General features: G+C 44.6%; 1 long non-coding RNA gene across 2 annotated transcripts in view; it reads left to right on the forward strand.

Moving 5' to 3' along the window:
- Positions 1 to 22784, forward strand: part of LOC116666933 — a 73682-nt gene extending 50898 nt beyond the window's left edge. The window contains exons 1-2 of one of the 2 annotated variants that reach the window (XR_004323735.1): positions 20129 to 21351; positions 21441 to 22784. This is a non-coding gene — a long non-coding RNA (uncharacterized LOC116666933). Of the gene's footprint in view, positions 1 to 20128; positions 21352 to 21440 lie in introns of those variants that run through there. The other variant, XR_004323734.1, reaches the window with a different exon arrangement.
- Positions 22785 to 23085: the final 301 nt, after the last annotated feature.

Raw genomic sequence — 23085 nt, forward strand, 5'->3', positions numbered from 1 at the left:
CAGACATGAGCCTCTTCTGGAGACAGCCTCACAGACTCCCAGAAATCGTGTTTCACCAGCTATCGGGGCTCCCTTAGCCCAGTCAAGTGGACACGTAAAATAAGCCATCACAAGTGTAACTTGTGCTCCATAAATCCTTGTGGGATCAGGCTGGCACTGGGGTTGTTCCCAGAATTGCCCCACTCCCACCTGGGTCGCCAGGAGTGCTCCTTTCATAAATCATTCACCCTAATTCTTGTCCTGGAGGAACCTAACCCATGACTCCAGTTTGCAAGAAAAGTGCACGTTTGCAGGAAGTGAGTGTTTCAGCAGGAATCTCTTGGGAAGGAGACCGTTCTGTTTGTCCATCAGAGTGTTTGCTCGGGGAACTCTGAATTAAGAATTTCCCCATCAGCATGCATGCCTGACAGACTATCAGCCTCTTAGACAACAGTCAGTAGCATCAGGTTTGTGCTGCGCCTTACACATCTGCACGTACCTCACGCCTGAGTCCGCTTGTTCATTCATTCAGTTGACCACGCATCCACTGAGGGCAGAGGACTACAAACGCCTGGACCTGTGGCCGGGGTAGGGGCACGGATGGGGCTGAGATCCCCTCCCAGGACTCCAGGGGTGCACTGTGGGGGAGATAGACATGTAGACAGTGTGACTTGCAGGAGAAGGAAGGTGAGCCCAGCACCGTCCTGTCTCCCCCACGTCATTGCTCCCCGAAGGCAGGGACCACGTCTTGCTCATCTTTGCATCCACCTGCCCGGCACAGGGCCCACACACAGGAGGAGGCAGCAAAGGAGGGGCTCCTCTCCTGGACCACGTGGGTGGGGTGGATGAGGGTGGTCAGAAAGGCTTCCTGGAGAAGTGATGCTGAGCTGAGTTGGTGATGGCTGGGTGAAGACGGGCGAGCAGAGACGTTCTCAGAGGAAGCAGCACGTTGTCAGACAAAGGTTCGGCTGTCTTAAGAAATTCGAGTGGCGGGGCACTTCTGAATCCCAGGGGCATGGGAGGGAGCAGCGAGGACCTGACCAAGCACGTGGAGCCTCTGGGTTGCAGACTGGAGTGGGGAGAAGTGGGAAAATAGAAACCATTCAGCAGGTTGGGGGCAGGAGAGGATAAGAAACACTTTCCAGAGTCAGCCCTTAAAATGAAAGTGCCTTGTTTTTAGAAAGCTTGGCCTCCCAGACGCTGAAGTGGTTAGAACCGGGGTGTTTGCATCTCCAGAGGTGTAACTGCGAGCTCCTTTGGAAAGGCACCTACCATGTGTTTAGGCGGTGAAGATGCCCAGGCCAGTGGGAACCAGGAAGCCGGGGGTCTGGTCCCTCAGTGTGATCTTAGGCAAATCATACGACCTCTCTAGCTTCAGACAAGTGAGCTTGAAGTTCACTTCTGGCTCTAAGGATCCAGTTCAAACCCCTCAATTCTCAGGGAGGAAATAGACAGAGGGACCAGATGATGGTTTGGGGCCACACCAATGGCCGGGCTGGTAGGTGGCAGAGCCAGAGCTCACAATAGTCCCTTCTGGCAGGAAAAGTCTGCAGCGTACCTGAAACTTTTGGGGGCACATCTGCCTAGACCATGAGGTAGAGCCAGCCTTCCTCCTGAGATGCCTGACCACCTTAAACATTTTAACTTCTGCAAAAGAGAATGTCAGCAGAAAGACCTGAAGGGTTTTGAGGAAACCAAGGGAGGTGATGCAGGTCATATACTTTAAAACAAAGTGCCATGGCAACGGAAGATGTTATTAATAGAGCAATGGTAATAATACAACAATTTGTGAGCTTAAAGGGCCAGATCTCCCGGCTTGGTCTTCTAGCTTATTTATACACACACACACACACACACACACAGAGTACACTGTGTTACTTCTGTGGCATATTTAGTATCAAAAAGGCTACATTCCTTAAAAGAATCCCATTCTAAAAATATCCAGGTACTGGCCTTTCAGAAAGGGCTGCTCATACCTAGGCTCATTGACTATTAAGGTAAATGAAGATGCAGGGGAATTCATGAGCCAGCCTTCTTGAATCTGAGCCCGGAAAGTATGAAGAACAACTGGGACAAGGCAGCAGGAGCAAGCTGAAGGCAGCTGTCGGGAGCAGCAGTGAGTACCGAGCACAAGGCGTAGAAGGAACAGGCGAAATTACTAGTCACCCAGCAGAGGAAAGGCTTCATTACAGCCGAAATGTGATGAGCTTTGACTTGACTTTATTACATTAGGGAGCTAGGAAAATGTCTTCCGTTGGGTTGGAAACCGAGTGAGTCTTAGGGAAATTTACAAAATTTATTCCTAGTTACACAAGTAGTTTAAACATCACCCAGCATCTCTATTCAAAAAAGAGAAAAGGAGGGAGGAGGGTGCAGCTCAGTGGTAGAGTGCCTGCCCAGCACACACAAGGTCCTGGGTTCAATCCCCAGTACCTCCATTTAAAAATAAATAAACTTAGTTACTCCCCCCCCCAAAAAAAGAGAAAGAATTCTGATCTGTCTACACAGTCCTGGGGATCTCACCACAGCGCCTTTATGCACACAGAATCCTTGCCTGCCTTTCCCCACACAGACACGCTAGAAAAAGTTTGGGGGCACCAGTTCACCTGGTCTTGTCTCTACTCGCACTGGGGAGATTTGCTGGTCCACAGGCATGTGCATTGCACAGGCATGTGCAGTAGAAACAGGATATCCTTGTGTGATGCTCCCAGCCTATCACCTGCCACAACTCTGCCACCTCTCCCAGGTCCCAGCTCCCCTCCTCTTCCTCTTCTGTCCTTCCGGAGCGTCCTGCCTTCCCCTGTCCTGCACCCCCAGACTTCTAAGACAGGATAGAGACACACAGGCTGGAGTGGTGAGAACTTTCCTCTTCCCAGAGACTTAAGAGCCACATGGGTTGAGACTTCTGGGACACCTGGAAGCAGAATTTTGAGAGTGAAGTGTTTACAGTCTGAGAGCCCCATGCAGGGACTGTGTGAGAACTGGAGAAAAAAAGGAAGGAAGAATAAAGGAGTTTTCAGAAGTGTTTCTAGATACTACAGTTTGGATTTCCTCTGATGTTCCTCCAGCGGGGATTGGAGTTGTTTGTACTCGTTTGTGGTTGCCTGAGAGTTTCTGACATGACACTACCCGAGAGTGGACCACGTGGGGCCTCAGGATTTACTCAGGGTATACTCCATTATCTCGGAAAAGCTGGAGCAACTTCCAGGGCTTCTGAGGCCGTTTTGCTGCCCAGCAGGTGAGGAGCGGTGTACCAGTTAAGAAATACTTGAACGACATGAGTTGAGTTATAGGAACAGCCAGCTGCATCTTGCTTGTCTCTGTCCTCAGAGGCCACTGTGGTTCCCCCTTTTCATTTAATCTGCTTGACCATCAGTGTGGCCTCGGAGTATCTGCTGAACATGAGCATGAATGTATCTGCTCAAGAATTCCCCAAGTTCACGATACGTCTGGTTCATATCTGAGGTAGTTCCAAGACCCCTAGGGAAGGAAGAAAACGTGAAAGAAAGGAAAGAAGGGAGAGATGAGAAGGACAGGAGAAAAGAAGGAAGAGAGCGCTGTCCCCCGGCCCTGAGCTGGACACTGGGTCTGGTACTTCGCACACTGAATGTTCTTTAATCCTCCAACAACCGCACGTGGCATGAGGTACTGTCCCCAGTTTTTGAGGAAACTGAGACTCAGAGACTTACCCATCCGGTAAGTGGAGAGACTAAAACCCAACTCCACCTGCCTGACAGGTCTGCCCTCTTTCCAGCAGGGCACTGGCCTTTCCAAGCCAGGTGCTGTGCCGCCAGTCCGAGTCTCTCTGACCAAGCCAGTCCTCCGAGGGCAGAGCTCTGTGGACGGAGGAGATGAGGGGCAGGCTCCTAGGGGCTTCTCCAGGTGAGAAACCTTCAGTCATACACCTGGAGCCCCAGCTCCCTGAGTCCCGGCTGGAACTGACCTACAGGAGCATAAAAGCGAGGTCATGGAAAGAAGGTGCCCAAGCCCAGCATCCTTGTGCCACTTGGGGACAGTGCGGTCCAGTGAGAACAGGAGGCCTGGGCTCCACTCGATGACCCTGGCGAGTCAAACTCAATGCACCTCAGTTTTCTACTTTGTGAAATGGAAAAAATAATATTTATTAAACCCTTCCAAAGCTGTTAAAAAATAAAATATATACTAGATGTGGAAGTCTTTTTAAAAGAATAATACAGAGAGAATACATGTTTGCTTCCGTTATGATTATATCTCACACAGGAACAAGGCCTTCGTTTTGTGTGGTTTCACATTCTTGGGAAGTAGGCAGAGCAGGCATTTGCATCCCCATTTCGCAGATGTAGAGACTGAGGCTCTAAGGTCCGTGATTGATACGTGGTGGAGGAGCCCCTGCCTTCTGAGTCCTTTCACCTGCTTCTCCCTGCCTGTTGCATCCAGCAGTTGTCTGTTCTCTCCAGGCCCAACACCCACCTAAAACATCCTGAGGTGCCAAAGGCTGAGGTTTGGTCTATTTGTGGTCCAAAATGTCACCCCAAGGGGCTACCAGCTGTGGCCAGGCCCTGCTGGGCTCAAGAAGGGAGTGTGTGCCTGGCCAGACACAGCCCATTATCACTAATGGGGACGAAAAGCCACTAAAAGAACTCGTGCTGCTGGTGGCAGGGTGCAGGGTGTCACCTTCAGACGAGAGGGGAAAGTGACAAATGTGAGTACCCCTCAGTCAGGGCTCAGCAAATGAATTTACTACCTCCAGTCTCAAAGTGTTGGTCTCGTTTCCATGGAATAACATTTATTTCAGTTTGATGGATGAGGCATAAATCAACTTCTCTGTATTTGGTGCGTTTACTATACTGTTTCTTTTTTACAAAAAAAAAAGTTTGAAAGGTAATTCTTCCTAGAACTGGATTAATGGCTGCACGTCTCCTGTCACCAGGCTTCGTGAGACCAGGACTGACAGCTGTTTTAGTGCTCCCCGGCTGGGAATGGTTTGTTTAACAAACACGGCAGGACACTTACATGTTCCCCTGGCTGCCTGCTCTCATTCCCGTCTCTTAAGATGGCACTGTGCCCACTCACAAGCCATCAGCTCCCTGCTCTCGGGCAGAGGTGCCAGGGAACTGGGGCTGTAAACTGGAATTGAGCAGAACACAGAGGATGCCTGGCTTCCCCTCTGCCTGAAGTCACTTGGTGCCCCCAGCAACCCAGGAGTCCTGCATCCTCTGGGTATACACTTCCCCGAGCTGGCACCTGAGGATTATGACAAGATTCTGAACAAGCAATAGTCATCAGCGGGGCCTGAATGTTTATTACAGGTCAGGCATGGTGTTAAACGCTTGAAATTCTTTCTCTCATTTAAGCTTCCTAGAAACTCTTGCAGGTTCTCAGGTGGGTAATCTTACTACACCTATTCTGCAGATGAAGAAGTGGACACTCATGGAGTTTAAATAAACTATCCAACATCTCCAAGTTGTACGTGGCAGAGCTAGGGGAGACCCAAGAGCAGGACCCAACAGTTCACAGGTGGGAAAATGCATGGCAATGAATTCCCTCGAGGTTGTATCAGATGCTGTATCCGTGGCTTGTCTCCTCCGTTAGCCTGCAAGTTACCTAGAGCAGCAGAGTCCAAGTCAGACCCTCTTCCCTGTTCCCATGGCACCCAGGCTGGGGCTGGGAGCAGAGCAGGCAGCTGTCAGGAGTCTGGGTAAGGGCTGGTGCATCGAAGTCCCTGCCCACTTCTCTGTATTGTCGTTGGAGTCAAACGCGCTAAAGCACACACCGTGCGGTGTAAACGGCAAGTCTACAGACAAGCAGGAAGGGCAGAGTTATTAATCACGCGGAACGGGAAACACTGAGCATTTTCACATAAGGGGAAAGTACTCCCTGATCTGCATTTGTCTGGGAAGCAATTCTACCTTCTAACTAAGACTTTCTTGTTCCAAAAAGTGGGAGCAGAGAAAATAGATTATCAGTCTCCAAGATGTCAGCTCCCAGGCGGAAGCTGATCAGAGCGCAGTCTGAGCCCTGATGGCTCCTGCTCTTGTTCGGTGGCGGCAGCCTTTAGTAACACCCTTGTTGGAAAGGGTAAATGTCGTAAGCAAACGGCAAGGGCTGCTGAAATTCCACGGGCATTACTGCATGCCAGAGATAACGCTTATTTTTCCTTTGTATCTGTGAATGTTTCCAAAGGCACAATCGCTTCTTATGGTTTTAAACCTTTTGTTTATAAGGAGAGCACTGAGTCATAAAGATTAACAGAAGGGCAGATGTGGGGGGAGCATCCGTCCTTCAAAGCTCACGTGCCTGAGCCCCACCGCCAGAGTCCGTTCACAGTGCACGTACCGGACCCCACCCAGAGAATCTTACTCAGCAGGTCTTGGGGGGCAGGGGAGGGCATGCAGTTCCCGTGCAGGTGGTCCCAGGAGCTCAGGTTGAGAAACTGTGCTATGGGGATGTGCTGATTTGGGGGAATCTCCAGAAGTTAGAAGGTTAGAAGGATGGGGAACAAAGTGGGGAGAAGTCAGCCAAGGTTTTCTTATAAGATTTTATGTATTTCTCTGTTTGTATATCCATTTCTTCATTTATTTTACACAATTAAAACCAATTATGTGCCAAGAAAAAGACTGAAATAACCCAATGGAGGTCACTGGCAACCTGAGGGACATTTCTATAGGGTGACAGGAGCACAAGCCAGTTTGTCATGGGCTGAGTAAGTGGAGGTGAGGAAATGGAGCCACGAGCACTGATGACTTTTGTATGAAGGTTGGTCGTTGTGAAGAGGAGGACAGAGAAAATGAGTGAGTGAGTGAGTGAGTGTGGAGTGGGCAGGGAGGAGCTAAGAGAAGACAACAGACAGAAGAGGGATCCAGGATTTAAAAAGATAGGTTGAGGGATGGGGGCTTGAGTGTATGTAACTGCCGATGGGAAGGGGCCAAGAGGAAAAGGAGGGGCTGAGGATCCAGGAGGAGGCAGAAATAGCCCTTGGAGTGAGTCCCGCAGAAGGTGGAATGGAATAGGGCCCAGAGCCTGTGGGAGGACTTGGCCTGAGACAGAAGCTGAGCTGCATCTTAGCATAGTGGTTAAAAGGTGGTCACCTGCTGGTTCTGAAGTGTCCTAGCCTCTCTGTACCTCAGTTTCTTTGTCTGTAACATGGGGATGTGCCTAGCGCCTACATCCTAAGGGTCTCGTGAAGATTAAGTAAAGTAACACATGCAGAGACTTCCTGGTAAGCGGTGTATAAGCATTATCTATTGTTGATGTTATTATTAGAACAGGAGAGAATGAGGAGAGGATGGGTGAAGGCAGGTTGCTTTGTAGGGCTGGTCATATCCCTGCCCAAGGGTTTCTGTTTTCTCCAGCAACTGGGGGACAAAGTCACCTGCTGAGAGGTGGGGCCCCCTTGGAAGAGTTGGGCAGACATTTGAGGAAGGGGCCAAGATTCAAAGTGGGCTTCACTGAGAGTTGCAGAGAGAGTCGTACCCCCAAAGGGCTGTGGGCTTCAGGGGCAGTGCTGAGGCCTAGCTGAGGTTAGATGCCACCAGGTCCAGCCTCCCACCTGCCCAGGGTGTGACAGCACTCAGGAGCAGCCCAGGGCCCAGCAGGGAGTTGGCACAGAGTTGGGTCCATCCTAGGTGGGCCCTGTGCCGGTGGGCACGGCGGACAGATAGGAGCCGTTGCTTCAGCCCTCCCTGGCTCCGTTCTGCTCTGCGGCTACAGCTGTGCGTGTCCACCCCAGGCAGTAAACCCTGCACTTGGGTCGCTCGGGACAAGGTGTGCAGATGGCGCAGGCCGAATCACCCACCCACCAGGCAAACTACTCCGGTGCTCAAATCACAGTTCTGAGTTAGGAGCATGACTCAGGGGCTTGCGAGTGTCCACAGGGTGAGAACACAATCACTCGTGATGCCAAAGTGGAGCTCTCGGCTACCACAGGAGGCAAGTCTGACAGCATCTCCACTTCTTTCAATTACATCTTTTGCATTTCCCTTCATGTGCAGGTTAGATGCCCCTATGCCAGTAATACCCAAGAAATGCTTGGTGTGGCTCTAGCCCTCAGACTCCTCGGGACAACGGCACTGAATGACATGCCACAGACTGGCAGCTACAGAGCCGCGTAACAAGCACCACTTTGTGCTCGCAACTTCTAAGGGCCAGGATGAAAGCTCTGTCTCCTCCAACATCTAAACTGTAACATCTGCCTGACAAAAAACATCTGATTGGATGGTTCTTCCGGAACAAAGTCTAGTGTATCCAACACACCCTCCACTCCATTTCAAAAGAGCTTTTTCACTGCTCACCACTTAACGTTAGACTAATCTGTTCAGCATCTATGTGGTTCATCTATGTTTTCAAAATACATAGAAATGTTTAATTAAGCAGTAAATACCTATCTTTTTTCTTTCAAAAATGGCTTAAAATAGGGTCATCAAAACGTGATTTTAATTTAATCACCTGCCTTTTGAAGTCAAGTCTCTCCAGCTCCAGCAAAGTGTGGGGTTGAGGCAATTATCTGAATTATTCAGGAAGCAGAATTTTAGCCTAAATCATCACATTCTTAGAGAACAAAGAATATCTGTCAGTTCAGCCAAAAAGCAGAAAAATTGAACACTTTGCTCTTTTTCTACATGAAATAGCATATACGCTGCCTTATTTTCTCTGAGCTAATTGGCTAATGAATTCTATTTGACCCTGTACAAAAAGGGAGAAAAATCTTAAGAAGATGAAGCCAAGAAGTTAAAGATTCCTTCTCTTTGCAAAAATCGGAAGAGATCTGTGTTTACCAAAGGTTACTCTGCTTCGAGTTTCTGGTGCCAAATTGGAACTTTCTGAAGAACGGTGTTCAAGCCTTTTCTTAGTTCTCCAATAATACTTCAGTTCAGTTAGCCAAACTGAATTCATACCTTCCCACTTGAAAACTATTCCACAAATATAGAATGAATTGTAGAGAATTATTTTATATTCAATTTTCTGTTCTTTACAAGTGATGTAATGAGCCCTTTATAAACTTTAGTGACTCACGGAGCTGCCACTAAAGTTCATGGGTTGTGCTGCTTCACTGGTAACAACATAATTTAGGATGAAAACCAGCTTTGTGCAAAGAGCCTTTGACCCTAAAAATGGTGAGTTTAGCCAGAAGCACCGGATATCCTATTCTATTCACTCAAACAAAAAGTTTCCTCTGGAGGTGAGCCTGACTTTGAATGAAATCAACTAAACCCGTGTTGGAGGAAGGGAAGTGCGGGGTGGCTGTGTGACTATTTCTTTTCAGCTAAAACAACAGATCACCAATTAATTAGGATCTGAAAGAACAGAAGTATTCTAGGCATTTCTAACTTTGAAATTCTCAAAGTGCAAGTCCTCTTAGACTCACAAAGCTTATATGGCAACACAACATGTTCAGAATACAGTCGGGGTGGAGTTTGGGTCCCTGTCCTGGAGTTTGTCTGAAGGAAGGAACAGGAGGGTGAGACTATGTGCAAACTGGAGCCGCCTCGGCTTGGTCACTGCCTCCTCCCAGGTGACGAGCCATCAGCTGATTCATCTTGATTTCAGTGCTGCTGCCACCTGCTCTGAGCGCCCGTCCTGTTGCCATAGTAACCAAGGGAAAGCATCCTTGTCCACATACTTTCAGAACCTCATTAAACCAGGCAGCAGGACAGCAGCTGTGTTCTCCACGCGTTACTCTCACAGCCATGGACAATTTTATGATGCTCAGGTGATTTTGGGCGCTTTCTGGGCCAGACTGTTGAGAATGTGTAGATAGTGAGACAGATGGCAGAATAAATAAATATTGCCAAAGTGTTTAATGCACACAAATTTTCTGAAAGGTGCGAACCAACAATGGTAGTTTTATTGACTGAGGTAATTTGAAGCCAAATAATAAATACAAAGAGGATAGGAAGCTCTTGGAAAATGTTAATTTGAGGTGGTCTTCTGATGATGATAATCTCCTGGGAAAAGAGCACTTCACAAGAGTCACTAATATGGTCTAAGGCAGCTGGTGCCCCAAAATGTGAAGTGCAGAACTTTCTTTTTCCTCCCTACCATCTTATTAGCATCTGGATTAAAAAAATCTGAAGGAAGCTGCTTTTTCACACACACACACACACACACACACACACACGCGTACGCATGCACACACACACATAGATGTTTGATTAAACCAAGAAGTCAGTCCAAAACTCAATTTATACCAAAGTGACATGCAGATTTAACAAATACCGAATCCATAGCCAGATTTTTCCCACTGCTTCCTGCCTCCCCGAAGGGTGCTTGAAGATACACATTCAGTTGCAAAGAGGCTGGAATATCTTGACTAGCCCAGGACAGACATGTCTTGCCAATTTCCAAAGATAATCCAAAAATCTCTTTAAGCTGAGGATGGCAGTGCAAGTGTTGGATTAATCTGTTTTAACAGAGGGGACCAACAGCCAAGAAGAGAGTCCTAGGGCTCCTGTTGCTCTCATGCAGGAAGGAGTAGCAGCTTCTTCCCCAGACCTAGAGCCAGACTCCTTGGGGTCAGAGCCCTGCCCTGCTCCTGCCAGAGGCATGGCCTTGGGCAAGTGGCCTAAACTACCATTGCATTGCTCCCCCTGTAAACTGGAGACAGTAATGGTCCCTGCCTCCTAGGGTCATTGTGAATGGAATGAATTCATCTCTCATGAGTGCCAAGTATAGTGCCTGGTGCTGCTCAGGGGTTAGACAATTGGAGTTTCTTTCTATTATGACCATACTGCATGAGTACTGCCTATCTCATGTGTCAGTTCCATTTTTCCCACACAGCCATTACAAACAAATGCTCTGGCTATGGAGAAAGTTCGACCTGTGCCTGAGCCCCTGACCTCGTGCATACTCACTAGCTGCACCGTCCTAGGTGGTGACTGGACCTCCCTGAGCCTCGGCTTGCTCACCTGCAACAGCAGAACCCGCCACTCGGTGGGAGGGCCGTGGGTTCTGAGGATGAGCCCTGACCTGGTGTGTGGCCCAGAGGAAGAGCTCAGTCCACGAAAGCCATTATGATGGTGCCATTCTTGGTATTAAGGGGTCATTGCTTGTCAAAACTATGTCAAAATCTCAGGAAAACGAAGCTTTGTCTTAATCTGACAGAGAGGATCAAAATAATACAAAGTCAGGTGGTGGTTGAATAGATTCTGGATTGCACACGTGAATTTTGAAGGCAGGAGAGAGAGAGTGCTCCTTGAAAAATTAGCTCTTGATCTTTTATGTGTGTGGCCCAGAATTTATAGGAGATCCTGTGTCTTTAGCCTTCAAAAATTGCATAGTACACATTCTCTGTTAGAAGAGGTCAAGAATTATGTAAACCTTTGCGTAATTAGTCAGAATCAGAATCCCATTAATAAATATATCAAGAGTGGGAGCTGTTACTAGATATCCCAGTTCTCTCTGTGATGAAAAATTCTCTCTGTCATGAAAAAAAGCCCTTACTGGGTAATTGCCCAATATACAAAATTTCACTGCTACTCTGAAATTGAGGGATAGTCATGTGAATCAATTAGAACTCCATAATGTAGAACAGAAAATTTCTACTTCAGGGGTGGGGGAATCCTAGGTCCAAGAATGGAGAAACTGGATTTAGAGGGAGAGAGTCAGAAGTGTCCTCAGTGACCCAGCAGAGTGCATCGTGCCTCTAACACTTCTTCCTGGAGCTACAGAATCCTTCTGCTTCCTTCTGGACTCCTCTGTGCTGAGCAGGGTTGATTTTGGGAGCTGGGGGTGGGGGGGCATCTAAAGAGAATGACACCACTTACATTATTTTAGAATACGAACAAACAAGTGCTCATTTGTGTCCTTCATATAGCCCTGTGCTAATTGCCAGAACTGTGCTAACTGACTCAGAGGTCCATCAGCCCCTGTCCTCAGCCTTGGAGAAGTTGTGGTCAAATGCGAGAGAGAGTCTTAATGTGGTTAGTGCAAATATGGGATGGAAAGGGAGTAGGGGCAGGGTGGAATATGTGCTCAGGAGCCCATCCTGCTAAGTTAGAACCTGGCACTGGTGTGTAGGAGAGGCTGCTCACACTTACGTCCACACCAGGGACGTGGCCAGCCCCAGGAAGCCCTTGCAAAGGCAGGAGGCAAGAAAGAACATTAGGCAGAGGCCCTGGCACCCAACACCTTCTCCTGACATTCATCCCTCCACCAGCAGACTCCCACCTCCATGCTCCCTTTGGGTAAAAAAGGAAGGCTTCTCCTACTTTGGTATTACCATTTTCCCCCAAATATGGAAACAACACGTGCTTATAGAAACAGAAAAAAGAACACTGAAACAAGTGTACGAAACAACCACCATCCGAGATGACTGTCTGAATCTTGGTGAATTTATTCCTAATCACTTTCTCTGTTTCCATTTCTTTGTGTTTAATGTACATGTGATCACATCGTATATTTTTATCCTGATTTTTCACTTAACATTATTGCATTTTCATGCAATGCACGCATGCAACATGAATGCATTCTCATGCCTTTATAAAATCTTTGCACACAGCAGTCTGTGACCACGTAATGTCCCATTCCACTAAAATTTACCTACACATTCCCCTGTTGTTTAGGTTGTTTCCTAATCTTCCTATTATCAATAATTTTTAAGAAACATCTTTGTGTTTAAAATGGCATTTCTAAAACTGGTATCTCTTTAAAGATCTCCTGTAGGATGGTTTAATAGATGAACTTAAAAAATAAGTGTTCTGTGCTGAAATTAGTTTGGTAACGTCTAGGTTGAAGAAATAAGCTTCTTCCCAACAGGAATTTTCAGAGCCTTTGCTCATGATGTATTACGAATCTCCAAGAGAGGGTACACTTCCCAGACCTGCTGAGCCATGGAATCCCTTCCTTTCAAGACCTGATTAGAGTGATAGACACTTTTCAATAGAATTAAGATACAGTTCGTATTTTTTGCAGAAATACATTTGGAGTGTCTTTCAGACATCTTTTAAATGATTAACATATCCTTGATATCAAAATCAGACAAAGGCAGCTCAAGAAAGAAAAACTAGAGGCCATTTACTTTTAAGCAAAAATGCAAAAATCCAGAAGAAAATATTAGTAAATCGACTACAGTGGGGTATAAAATAGATTAAGAACGCAAAGATTCTTAAGAAATCTATTAATGTAAATCACTGCATTGAAAGGTTAAGAAAAAATTTAGTAAGCATCTCAGGAGACATCACGACAGCCTACAAAATTTCAGATTTATTCTGGATTTGAATAAAAAGAAACAACTTTTAGAAATACCTATAAAATAAAACTTTTTAAATGATATAAAATTACCAAGCCCATAAAACCTAACAACTCCGCGCCTTGCGTTCGCTCTCTCTCTTGCCTTCTGAGATGGCCCGCACTCTGTCGATGGAGTGTGTATCTGCTTTTACTTTAAACTAAGTACCCCCGCACCTCTCGTTCTCTCTCCCGCTCACCTTTGGAGATGGCCCACATTCTGCCTACAGAACACGCATCTCCTAAGTCAAGTTTTCCCTTCTGAGTGAGACCGACTGCAGTCTGTCTGTGGAATGTGTCTCTCTCTAAATAAACTTGTTTTCGTTTTACCATGAAAAAAATAAAGTAAGACAAAATAAAATAAAATGATATAGAATATATATTAGAATATAAAAATTCATATTTAAATAAAGATATTTGGACTGAAGTTAAGAATAAAACCAGAATACCTTCTCTAAGTACCATTATTCTACACTACGTGGAACATTAAAATTTAGTATGCTGGTGATTTTCTAATAGAGACAAGGTGAATATACAAAATGCTTTCCTTTATTACAATGATAACCAGCTAGGAAATATAATGAAAACAGAAATCCATTCACAATAGCAATTAAAAGTACAAAATTGGGGAAATAAGTCTGATACATGCATAACTTCAGTATAAAAAAACTGACAAAGCTTTTCTGAAGGATGTCACATCACACGTGAATAGAAAGAGATTCTATTTTCGGATCAGGAAAGTCAATGTTGTAAAAAATGCCACTGCTCCTAAAAATTTGCTTAACGCAGTGTCTATCACAATCCCAATTGCTTTTTTAGTTTTGTTTGTTAATTTTTCAATTTTATAAATCAACACTAAAATTCACCAAAATAAAATTTCCAGAATAGCCAGGAACATCTTGAAAATGGCTTCACCTGACTGGGATAGCGCAGAAGAAAAGGGAAACAGTGCATCCTGGTGGGGGAAGCACTTAGAATCTCGATTAAAATAATAATTTAAAAATATGTTTCTGTTTAAGAGTTTTGGGGAAAGTCTAATAATCATTAATTGAATAGAAATCTTTAGTTAAAATTCCACATTAGCTTGGGGAAAAGGAAATGAACAGCAACTTGACTAAATAAGAAAAATTTTTAAAGAAAAAACAGGAAACAATAATGAAAAATCAAAAGTAAGTGTGGACATAGAGGATCAAAAAGTAGATATTTAAAGGCCATATTATTATACCAAATTCAAAAAAATTATAAATAAGTAATTAAACATTGGCCAAAAATCTTTTAAGTTAAGAACCATAGTCCTAGCTGACCTTCAGATCAAGTACAAAATTAAAGGGAAATAGCAAAACACTTAGCAAATAATGAAGAGAACACTTTATTCTAAAAAAAACTATGGTACACATTGAAAAGCTTTAAAAAAAAACTGTAGATTTAATTAGTTAGTTATCAAAAATGAAAAATAAGAAAACAATAATAAAATAAAAAAATAAAAGATTAAAATAATGAAAAGAAGGAAACCAGAAATTAGAAAAGGAACTATAAAATAAATTTAAAAAGTCAGAAAGTGGGAATTTATTAATTTAAAAGACAAAATTAATGAAGTAGAAAACTGTAGCAACAAAGACAGTAGAAGGATAAATTAATCCAAAAGCTATTTTTTTGGAAAGAACACTAAAAAAAAAAAAGATAAATTCCTTTCAAGTTTCATTAAGAAAAATATAGCAAGAGAGCAAAAGTATACAGCATAAAAATGAGAAAAGAGATTGAATCACAGATGAAAAATAACTTAGAAAAAATAGGAAATATTACATGTAATATTATGGCAAATACTTTGAAAATGTAGAGAAAAAAACAAATTAAGTATACATTACCTTAATTGACACAATAAAAAGTGGAAACCTTGAATGGACCAATTACCACAGAAGAAATTGTAGAGTTGCTTAAAGATGTGTCATTAAGAAATATATAAAACAAGGTGGGTTCACAGCTGCATTTTATCTAACTTTTAAAGATCAGATAAATAAAGCCAACATTATGTAAGCTATTCTAAGCCGGAGATAAAGAAGTCTTCCCAATGAAACTTGTGAAATTTGCATACCTTTAATACCAAAACCTGACCAAAGAAATTGTCAAAAAGGACAATTATAGTTTGATTTAACTTATGAAAATCAATGTAAAAATTATAAATAAAATTTTTTAGAATATATCTATGTATCAAAAGAATAATCTATTTTTATCACAAAGGGTTTCATATCAGAAGGCAAGAAAGATTCAACAGCTCTACAATTATCAACAACAATCCATTATATCAATCAATTAAAGGAGTAAAATCATGTGATCAAATCAACAAATGTTAGAAAGGCAATTGATAAAATGTAGTGGTAATTTTATTTCTAGCACAATTTTTAAGTAAAAGGGAAAGAGAAGGAAATAATTTAACAACTATATTATTACTTATTTATTAAACTATTATTTACTCAATTATTAATAAAGACCATTTAACAAAAATCAACAGCCAGTATATTCCATAAGAGGAAAACTTTAAATAATTTCAATTAAATTAGAAGTGAGATAATAATGTCTGCCATTGCTGTTAATAATTATTAAGTGTCATCTTAAAGGTTTTAGCAAAAGCAATACAAGTGTTGTGGGTTGAATTGTGTCCCTGCTGAAAAAAATGCTGAAGTCCTAACCCCCAGTTCCTGTGAGTGTAACCTAATTTGGCAAGAGGCTCTTTGCAGATGATCAAGTTAATTAGATCGAGGTCATTAAAACTAGGCCCTCCTCCAAGATGACCAATAAAAAGGGCAAGTTTGGACACAGCCACGTGCACACAGGGAGAGTGCCCTGTGCACATGAAGGCAGACACTGGGGTGATGCTTCTGCATGCCAAGGAACACCAGAGACTGTCAGTAAACCACCAGGAGCTGGGGGGACACGAAACAGATTCTCCCCCACAGCCTCAGAGGGATCCAGCCCTGATGACACTTTGGTCTCGGACTTCCAGCTCCCAGAGCTGTGAGACAATACATTCCTGCTATTTGAGCTACGTGGTTGATAATACTTTTCTACGGCAACCCTGGGTAACTAACACAAGAGGAAAATGAAAAAATTGAGATGTATATATAATTGTATAATTGACAATACAAACACTGCAAAAGAAGAGATAGACTTACTTGTTTTTAATAATGATGCAACTGTATACCCAGAAAACCCAGAAGGATCTGATTTTTTTTAAGTTACCAGAATTAATAAGTTAACATGTAAGGAGGCCTAATACAAGACGAAGGCACAGAATTCAACAGCTTTCCTCTATTCTGGATTTGCGTGTTGTGCTGGATACTCACCATTTGCCTTCCTGAGTCACTGCCCTCCCTTCTTGCCTGGCTCTGCTCACCTGCATCGATTTTCTCGCCCCCTGGCTTCCAGCTGGGTTCAGCCAATAGGAACCACTGGCAGGAGGTGGGAGGGCGGGAGGAGGGAGAGACAGGGCACCTTCCTTTCGGCTGGCCGGCTGCTGGCTCCTCCGCGAAGACTCCCCTCCAGCTCTCCTCTCCTGCAGCTGTGGCTTCCCCTCCATGCTGTGTAAACAGCTCCTGCCCACCCTTTGCTGCCCCTTCGGCTCACCCTGGCCTGCCTCTCCACTCACTGACTTCCCTTACTTACACCCACCCTGTTACACATTTATACTTTCTTTTTAAATTTTTTTAGTATCCCACTTCAATATACCATGTGTTTCTGGCCAGGACACAACCACAAGCACCTAGAAGCAGAAACGGGAAAAGACATCTCATTCACAATGGTAATAACAAGAGCCACAGATACTTAGAAATTGGATTTAACAAAAAAGTGCAGTCTTTAAAAGGAGAAAAGCAAAGACTCTTATTGAATGATATAAAACAAGATCTGAACAAATACTCTTTTTGGATTGGAAGACTTAATATCGTGAAAAGTCAATTCCCCTAAATTAATATACGAAAGTAATCTAATTCTAATTAAAATCTCAATGAGTTGTTTCCAAATGGGATGGAATGATACTAAAGCTCATATGGAAGGATAAGTGCCCCCAGAATAGCTAAGCCAGTTATGGAAAAGAACAGTGAATACACTTGCCTTACAAAATAATGGGTCGTGATCTAAGCTCTGCAGTCAAGTCAGTGTGGGCTCAGAAAGAGACCAAGAGATCAATGGAACCAAACAGAGAATCCAAAATCAGATCCCAGCAAGTACAAAAATATGATAGACAAGGTTTCATTTCAGCGGGGAAAAGATGGATTATTTAATAAATAGTGTCAGTATAATGGATGTCTGAAAGAAAATGTAATTGGATCCTTATTTACATCACATTAAAAAATATAATCTAGATGGACTAAAGATTTGAAAGCAAAAAAAAAAAAAAAGAAAGAAATTCTAAACATTTCAAGAAAATCTAGAGGTGTATGCATACCATCCAGGGACTGGAAGGACCTTCTTAACCATGACTGGCAACTAGAAGTTATAGATTTTAAATTAATTACATATATATGATATTCATGTATGTATGATATTTATGACATATATATATGACTAGATACAGTTTTTAAACTCTGGGATGACAAACTGAGCTCTATACAAAGTCAAAAAGACACATGGTATTTTTGGAAAAAATGTTTGTAATGTATTTTTGTGCCAATTTTGCCAGTAGAGGCTCAGGAGGGAAACTGGGGCAGATGGGGTCTTTCTTCCTGTTCCAGTGTGCCTTCAGTGTGCTCCTGCTGTATGCGGCAGCCAGCAGTGTGCTGGACACCTGGTGGTGCCATCCCAGTGCGTTTCCGTGGCACCGCTTCTGCAGGGGGCTTCCAAGGAGTTCCGAGGCATAGAGCGGCGGAGACCCCTGCCAGCCACACCGGCCGCTTGCTGTCCGTCCAGCAAGCCGCGCCAGTCATGCACCAGCCTGAGAGCCTCCACCAGCGGCCCCCTCTTCCCATGACCCAGTTCCACACTTTCTTCAAGTCTCTGCTCAGATGCTGCCTCTGAGATGTTCTTCCTGAGCACCCTGTCATAAATAGCGCTGTCTGTGCCACTGCCTCCATCACTCCTGTCCCCTTCCCTTCAGATCCTCTCTGACGCACCAGGTATCCACATGTTTTTGTCCGTTTGCCTCTCGAGAACGGAATTCCCATGGGCACAGGGACTTGACCTGCTTCATTCACAGCTGTATACGGCTGCCAACAACAGTACCCAGTACAGAGAAGGTGTTCACTAAGTGTTTGCTGAATGAATCACTTTGCAGCCACTGGACTAGAGAAAAGCTTAAGTAACTCAAAATTCTTAATATTGCTAGGGATGAGCACTAAAGAATATGCACACATTATAAAGTGTTACAACCCTTCTTTTAGCCGCTATCTGGAAATGTCTATCCCATTCCTGGGAATCTAATCCACAGAAATAAAAGCAGAAGGACATAAGGATATACACACATAAGAGGATATTTATTTGTATATTATTTAGCAAAAGCATAAAATACAAGGAGGAAATTAAATTAAGCCCTGTCAGGAAGAGAATGAATAAATTATGGCACAGCCACATTATAAAATATTACACAGCATTTTTAAATGACTTAAAGTTATACCAGTTGTTTTGGGGGGATTTCCATGAAGGTTTGTTGAGTTCAAAAAGCAAGATTCAGAAATATGTGTATAATATGATCCTTTGTATGTATATTTTAAAATCTTTAATAAAATGAAACTATGAGTATTAAAAACTATGAAGTTTGCGCAGAATGAGTACGTACGATGTACTGAGAAATAATGCAGATATACCAAAGGAATAAAACTGTCTCCCTGGAAAAATATGTTACTTCATTAATTATTCATACAGGGACACAGTGCCTCTCCTCAAGCCACCCTTTCTTAAGCTGGGCTGAAGAGAGAGATTCCAGGGTGTAGCTCCCATCTGTGCCAGGAAATGGAATGGCACCCTCTGCCCACCGCTGCCCCTCCAGGGATTTGACCTTCCTGCAGTCTCCTGGTCCAGCATTCAGAGACGGGGGAGCGGAGAAGGGAAAGGCCGCTGGGGGAAGAGTTTCTTATATTTTAAATATGGCTACAGACACCATTGTCTTTTGCCATTAAACGACTGAAGGTGAAACTTAGGGAACTTAATGTATCAAGGAGAGTGATTATGAGAGAAATTAATTGCTACACCATCCCATCTAAATTGGAAATTGTTAAAAGCAGAGCCTGTGCTCATAAACATTTAATATTTTATACTAATTTTTATTTTATGCCTGTAATAAAAATGATTTAACTGTGTTGTCTTCCATTTGAAAGGTTTGGACGTGCCTGTGATGGACTGTTACATTCTTGGCTCTCTGACCCGTATTCAGGATGCCATCTCTCAGCTTCCTTTTCCTTACATTTCAACAAGAACGAAATGGTTAGAAGGAAAACTCGCCACACTCTGGCAACTTAAATAACTGTGAGAACATTCCAGTCACAGGTTCGGATTTGTTCATATGAAACCCGGGGTGTAAGTTTGTCACAGCATTCGCAGCTTTCTGATTCTCAGGAATCATCTCTGATTTCGACAACAGTCTCACAAGCTCCATCTCCAGGGGCTTCCAGGGCAGAGCTCTGGTCTTCCCTGAGTCCAGAATCCCTCGGACACACAGAGCATTCCAGCACCTCCGGGGCAGGGCTCAGAGTGCATCCAGGCACGATTTAGAACCCAGGCAAATTATTCATTGAAACCACAGGGCACCCCTTTTTGTTTTATATGTACATATCTACAGTCAGTTGCAATATGTCAGTTTCTGGTGTGCAGCACAATGTCCCTGTCATGCATATACATACACATACTCATTTTCATATTTAGGTATATTTTTTAAAGTTCCTCCAATCCAGGCCATTTTAAGCTTTTGTTTTACTTCTGTTCATTTTTGTGTCAGCTTTAAAACCAGTTTTTTAACCTGGCCAGCTGCGGCAGGGGAGGCAAGGGCCTGGAGCACCCCACCAGCCCCTCAGGTGCCCACTTGGCCGGAGGAAGTGGGGAGGAAACGGTTCTCCATGATCCCCTGCTGCACTTGGAGTGCCCGCCCTCAGCCTCTGCAGGTCTCAAGCCGGGGAGCCTTCAAGGCCTCCTCGGGGGCAGGCCCCTCCTCGGAGCCGTGTCTGATCACCACAGCAGAAGCAAGCTCCCCTCCTTGGCAGAACTGCTGCTTTCGGGTTCCTCCCTGCCGGCCCTCACGGCTCCGGGCAGATCGTCGTGGCCACTTCTGTCCTTCGTGCCACCCTCTCATCTCTCTGGGCAACTCTTAAGTTCTTTGAGGGCAGGGGCTGAGCGGACTTCAACCTTGAGTCTCTCCTGGTGCCTCGGGAGCACGTAGACAGGTGTTGAATGGGAGGAGGAGAAGAGAGAGCAGGACGGAATGCCAGGGCTGCGGCGGGTAAAGCCTGTGTGCGATGCAAAAATGCTGCGTAATATTTTATAATATGGCATAGCGGCGACCGCTATGACAGTTAGTGACCGTTATCTTCAGCGTGAGGAAGCGCAGCTCACGGAGAGGATGACGGCTAACACTGGCAGGGATGGATGCTACTCTCAAACTCCCCTGCGGCTTTGGCTCGAATACTCAGTTTCTTCTCCTGAAATCCCTGCAGCCTGGAGATGCCCTGAAGAGTCAGAGAAGCTCTCTGCTTCATAATCAGGAAGAGCTCAGGACTGGGGAGTGACGTTCAAGTAAAAACCCCAGTCTTTAAAGAAGAAACAAAAAGCCGTGTTTGTTCACTGAAGACAGAAACAGATGAGAACACAGCACAGTGATGATGGAGGATCCTTGTCATCCTGTGCGCCTGCCGTGGGCTCAGTCCAGATCGGGGGGCTGTGCCCACCCCCCGAAACCCGCTCCGCGTCAGCCTGACTCACTGCAGTCGAGGGGCTCCTTTTCCTCTCTCTCTCGATCGTGTGGCGTGGTTCTCTGGCCTCGGGCTGCGTTTCTCAGGGCCGGGCTTTGGACTCTCTCCAGCGTCTCTCCTCCCTGCTTACAAAAGAACTGGGCTGAGAGGGCAAATTGGGACCAGAAAAGTTTTTTTGGAACTTCTTTTGGCGACAAGCCTAAAAGGCCATTAAAGCTAAAAGCCATGTAATTTTTCTGCTGGGCAGAGAATGGAGTGGGGGTCTGGTTCTACTTATGAAGTAAGATTCCTGCTTTTGTGGGGAGTTCGTGGTAGAAACAACCCATTCTGTGTTTTTAGCTTAAAAAATTATTTCCTCTGCTCTCCTAGGTGAATACATAATTATGCGCTACAATGTGGGAAATCGTCGTTCTGTTCACAGAAGAAAGCCGCTGGCCACTTGGAAACGACAGACGATAAAGCATCCATGCTGGGTATCCGTAAGCCTTCACTTTTTCAAGTGTGTATCTTTGAAGAATGTTAAGGAATAAAGACATCCGGTAAAGGTCAAATTCGTGTTCTTATTTAAGGACTGTGTTCATTTGACATTTCGGTTGAGGAAAGACAGTTTCCCTGCTACTCAGAGAGGAAGTAAAAGTTGTCTAATGGCAGATGTAGTGCCGCTGTTAAACAAAGCCCTGATATTAATTTCCTCTCTGTTCTAAATCACTGGAGGTGGATGGGATGCTTGGTCTTTGCCAGATGAAGGGAGAAGACAAACAGTAAAGGAAAATAAAACAGTTCCCGGGCCATGAAAAGACACACACAAAGACCATGCTAAACGAAACATTTTTGACAGATGCCTTCAGTTTTAACGCACATGCCCGAATATGCAACCTAAAAAAAATGGCTTTAGGGGAGAGAAAAGGAAACAAAATATTGGCAGACTGTTTTACAGATCTCAGATTGTGTGCTGACTTGGAGGAATAAAGTGCTTGATAAAGTGTGAGTTTGGACAGCTTGACATGCGTGATACTGTAGAGCCATGTTCAGCCACGCAAACCAGTGGAAGACCTTCCAAAGAAATGCCATTGTCGAAAGAGCCTTGATTGGTTTCTCCACCTCCTCCTGCCACTTCTTCCCAGGCACAGAGGCATCAAGGTGTCCAGAAGTCCTGGCTGGTAGGAGACACTGCTGCTGGACATGCCTGGGGTTCAGGCCCGAAGTCCCAGCCTCCGATGGCCTCTGGGCGCAGCCCAGCATCATTCCACCTGCCCACCTCAGACATCGTGGGTCCTGCTGAGCCCCACACCAAACTCCTTCCTGCCTCCTCAGCAGCCCCGGGAGCAAGCGTGCTTCTGCTGAGTTTAATTCATCTTCTCCTACAGGTTGTGTTTCACGCCAGCTGGCAAAGATCAACGCTTCTCTCGTGCGCGTTAGACCAGAGAGGAGATGAGCAGAGGTGCCCGCAGTTCACCACCGCCGAAACTGTCCCCGAACAGCTCTGTCTTCGAGGCCCTGACCCACAGCCGTTCCCTTATTTGGACCATGGCTGGTGCTGGTGGGTTGAATTCTATTTAAGAAAAGTCGCCTGCCCGCCTGCCCACCTGCCTGCTCCTTGACATGATTATACCAGTTGAGATCCTTTGTGTGTATGCGGCCCTTATTGTAAAATCCTTGCTATCCGTTTATTATAAATAACTGCATTTTCAAGTTGCCAGAAAGATTCTTTTATATAAGGCTACTGGTGTATCTTTCTTTAAACAAGAATGATCCAAAAATTTAGGTAAATATTTATGGAAGGAGTAAAATAGGAAAGGACTGTTGCAAAAGTAATGATACTGAATGTTATTTTCAAAAATTCGGTTTATCACAACCTTTTAAGAGTAAATGCTCTGCGCATATTGTGGATACCTATGTGAGAGAGGAGCTTTTCCCTTCATGAAAGAAAGGAAAGAACCAGAAAGCGTCTGGAATGCGGGGTTTTAATTGAGCGAGTACTTAAGGGACGTGAAAGCTGTTATGTGTTTGGAGG

Source organism: Camelus ferus, chromosome 11 (assembly GCF_009834535.1).
Source record: "Camelus ferus isolate YT-003-E chromosome 11, BCGSAC_Cfer_1.0, whole genome shotgun sequence".
NCBI lineage: Eukaryota > Metazoa > Chordata > Mammalia > Artiodactyla > Camelidae > Camelus > Camelus ferus.